Source organism: Vipera berus, assembly GCF_964194415.1.
Source record: "Vipera berus genome assembly, chromosome: 12".
In the NCBI taxonomy this organism is placed as follows: Eukaryota; Metazoa; Chordata; class Lepidosauria; order Squamata; family Viperidae; genus Vipera; species Vipera berus.
The window spans coordinates 9,520,728-9,525,305 of record NC_138215.1 but is presented as its reverse complement, the minus strand read 5'-3'; positions in this window follow the sequence as shown (position 1 = coordinate 9,525,305).

Below are 4,578 nucleotides of genomic sequence, written 5' to 3'. Positions count from 1 at the left end.
TGCCCAGCCAGTACCATCTCGTGTCATTACCTGCTGTATCATAAACCCAACCCACCAAATAAGACTTTTTACATCCACATCTAAACCAAAGTCCATGATTGGTTTTATTGCAGATCAGTAGACTTAGCAGAGAACTTGAAAAAAAGAGCCTCTTTTGTAATATGCAGTCTGGGGGGATATGCAATGAAATTATTATTATTATTTTTAAAAACAAAACAAAACTCCGAACACTTAAGAATGGGAAAGAATTTAGAGCATAACCTTTTTAGACAGAGATCTTCATGCATTTAAATTTTGATAAGACCTAAAACAGTTTGGACAAGTTTTTAATAATGTTTTAATATGATTTCAGAAGTGTGGCTTCCTACTGATTTTATCGAAGAGCGGAATGGCTTTATACAAGGAAAATCCACGCAGCTGGAATCTGCTTTAGGGAAAGGTTAACCATATTTGATCGGTAGGCTGCTTATTGGTGGGCTCCAAGTAGAGATAGGAAGGCTTTGTCAATCCTGCTCTTTCTCAATTCATCTCTATCAGGGAAGCCCTGGATGTAATTGTCAGATGCAATTGCAGAGCCCAGGAATGAATTCTGATTTTAGTGCTCTTTCAATTCAAGTTTCAGCTTTCAACTCAAGTTGAAAGAAATGCCACTGATTCCTGAGTGCAATTTGCAGTCAATATTGAATTCTTGCAACTGCCATGGAAGCTGATGTCATAAGCCAGCAGGAGTCATTGAGACCAAGTTGGGTGACCATATAAAATTTATATATATATATACACACACACACATACATACATACATGGCTTTTTTTCTCATAGAATGCTCAGAACGGAGTTCCGGCACCTTTTGGGGATGGAACCTTATAGAGTAGGCAAGGCAGGTTGTATGACATGTGTGAGTTCCGGCACCTTTTTCTTTTACAAAGAAAGCACTGCATACATACATACATATATGTTAAATGTCTGCTAAGTATTCAGATTACCTTGCTAGGCCCCAAACATGGGACAAATCTTATTTCCTGTTTCAGCCCAACCCAGGGCCATCCACAGGCAGTGGTCACAATAGTGACAGCTCATATTTGTGTAAATTTTTTGAATTGCTAACAAAGAATTAAAGGGAGACTGATATGCATTTCAAACTTATTTGCTCTCATCAGTCTCCCTTTAATTCTTTGTTAGCAATTCAAAAAATTTACACACACACACACACACACACACACACACACACATATATATATGCAATAAGCTGACTTTGTAATAATGCCGCTGGGGGGGGGGCGAAAGCCCTAATAAGCAGGCATATACATAGAATGAAGGCTATTGCTAAGCACATTGATTTGTGCTTAGAGTGTAAGCCGCCCTGAGTCTTCGGAGAAGGGCGGGATATAAATGGGATTTAAATAAATAAATAAATAAATAAATAAATAAATAAATAAATAAATAAATAAATAAATAAATAAATAAATAAATAAATAAATAAATATTTTCCCATGAGTGAGAATGAGTGACTGTTCCCCAAATCACGCAGCTGGTCTCCCAATACTTTTAACCACTACACCAAAGTATTGTTCCAAATATGTTGGACTATTTATATAGAAAATTAGCAAAGGTAGACAGGAATATCTAGATTAGGATTAAAACCATCTGCTTGAACTATATTAATGTCAACCCTTTTTCTTTTTTGAACTCTTCAACTCTGCATTCCTTTTTATTTATACTTCCTCTTTCCTTATAGAGTCTTGATTTTTATTCTTTGTGCATTCTGAATTATTTTATTTAGAGATAGAGTGTGAATCTAGGCCTCAGTCTGGAATTAAGTACGTAAGACTGGCTATCAGGACAATGAAGAAATGAAAAAGAAGAAACAAGAGACAAGATTGTGAGTTATGGTATCAGTTGCACGAGTGAAAAGGACGCTTGGCTGAAAAAGACAGGCAAACGCTGTGTACAGAAAACACTCCTTTAAAAGTTCTGTTTAGAAAAAGAAATCCTTCATCAGGTCATTAAATTAAGATTTAAGTTAACTGACCAGTTTTTCAATAAATGTTTTAAAAACTTGTTTGTGATCTATACAGCTGCAACGACTGCATTTTACGGGTGCCCCTTTTCCTATGTTAGGAAAATAAACAAATACAGCTATGTTGCACTAATTCTTCACAATGCTCAAGTACTGAGAGTGATAGACAAACAGTATTTATGCTATCCTAATAAATCAACTACCGTACTTTCTCTTCTCAACCTCCCAGTGTTCAAGAGGGCTGCAATTTGTCATCACTGATGACAAGAAGGCTTGCGGAATGTTTCATTATAGCTTGGATTTAACCTAACAGAAGAGGTGTAAACCATGGATTTTAGCTATTTAGCAAACCAGGCTTAAGCAAAGAGCTTAAAGGACAGTACAGAACAGAACAGGATTGTGTTGGTTTTTGTTGAATGGGCTGGATAACTGAATGCAAACCACAGTTTGTGAAGTAAACCACAATTTTCTGGGTTCACAAAAGATGCTAAAAACAAGCAAAGCCCAGTGTGGCTTCTTATAATGTGTGAATCAAGATGTGTGACTCTGTTGTGCACTTTCACCACTACAGATTTTTAGAATGGTTAACTAATTGTAACGTAAGAAAGAAAATACGATGTCACTTAGATGCCAATTAATTGGGTTTGACTTCCTGGGACTTTTTGAACAAATGCATTCCAAACCGATCAATAACCCAGCTCTTCTCAGAATGAGCAATACAAAGGCTATTTGGAATAAATATCTGAAGGTCAGCCTTCAACATATTAACCACCTTATAATTTATAATAATTAATAGAAACCCAGTTATAGTTCTTGCCACCACTAAGGGACAGGTTAGCGGGCAGAGAAAATGAGTTATTTTTAGAGAAGAACATCCCAATGAAACTTTTTCCCCAAAGAATCAAGATTGGCACCACTAGGTTGTGCCAGACCCACCTACCCTTTTTTCAAACATAGCTCTTGGCCCAAGATACAAATGCTGCCACCATCCTAACTTATACAGGGAATCAATCAATCATGGCAACCTGTCCATCAAATCTTGCTCCCTCTTGGCAAAGGATTCCAAATCAGAACATCATAGGCAAATGTCTACTTGTTGTTGTTGTTGTTAGTTGCGAAGTTGTGTCTGACCCATTGCAACCCCATGGGCAACGTTTGCTTAAATCAGGGGTCTTCAAACTTGGCCCATTTGAGACTTGTGGACTTCATCTCCCAGAATTCATCAGCCAGGCATGCTGGCTGAGGAATTCTGGGAGTTGAAGTCCACAAGTCTCAAATGGGCCAAGTTTGAAGACCCCTCGCTTAAATGATTCAAATAAATAAAGGAGAAGTTGGCTCCTTCCTGGGGAGGTATAAATCCTGGAGCTAAATTACCTTTGCCATTAGGAAGTCACCTGTCTTTCTTAGTAAATGTCCCAAAGAGGCAACTGGACTGAAGAACTCAGGAAGCGTCTCGGATGAGAAGCAAAACGTCTTCGAGGAAAAACAAAGAATATAGGAGCCGTGACCAGGGGGGCTTTTGCACAGGTTTGCCTGGTGCGCCAGTTGCGTCCCTATCTGGACCGAGACGCCCTACGCACAGTTACTCATGCGCTTGTGACCTCCCGTTTGGACTACTGTAACGCTCTCTACATGGGGCTGCCCTTGAAGACCACTCGGAGGCTTCAACTGGTGCAGAATGCGGCCGCGCAAGTTGTAATGGGGGTTTCCCGATACTCCCATGTAACACCTCTACTCCGCGAGCTGCATTGGCTTCCGGTTGCCCTCCGGGTGAAATTCAAGGTGCTGGTTATTACCTATAAAGCCCTACATGGCCTGGGTCCGGGTTATTTGAGGGAACACCTGCTGCCGGCATCAAACGCCCTTCGCCCAGTGCGCTCCCACAGGGAGGGTCTGCTCAGGGTTCCGCCGGTGAGAGATTGCCGGCGGGTGACACCCAGGGATAGGGCCTTCTCAGTGGGAGCGCCTGCCCTCTGGAACCAGCTGCCGGTGGAGCTGAGAACTGCCCCTGACCTCCGATCATTCCGCCGGGGCCTGAAGACCTGGCTCTTTGAGCTCTCGGGCCCAGGCTGAGGAGAAATTTTTAATTGGGGTTTTTAATGTGTACAGGGTCAATTTAATATTTTTTAATTTGGTTTTAACTTTTGTATGTTGGATTTTTTTAATTCCCTGTAAACCGCCCTGAGTCCTCAGGGAAAGGGCGGTATATAAATGTAACTAAATAAATAAATAAAATAAAGTCCAGTTGCCTCTTCAAAAAGCACCTTTGGGACAGCCGTGACTGAGAATCTCCATAGATATTCTTAGTAAAAGGTTTAGTATTGCTGAAAATGATCACCAGGTGGTAGTAAAGCTACACTGCTCATGAAAATCTGCTTTTTCGCTTTGTATTAAGTGACCAACAGAGCGAGCGGATAAGGGTAAAGTGCCCCTTTATGCCCTGATCTCCATTCCCTTTTCTTTGAGGCCCCATTGCATTAAAGCAATTGGCTTTTGCCCTTGGCTACATCACACTGGGTGTTTATAGTCTCACAGCCTTTTACTCAAAAGCAAGGGTCTTC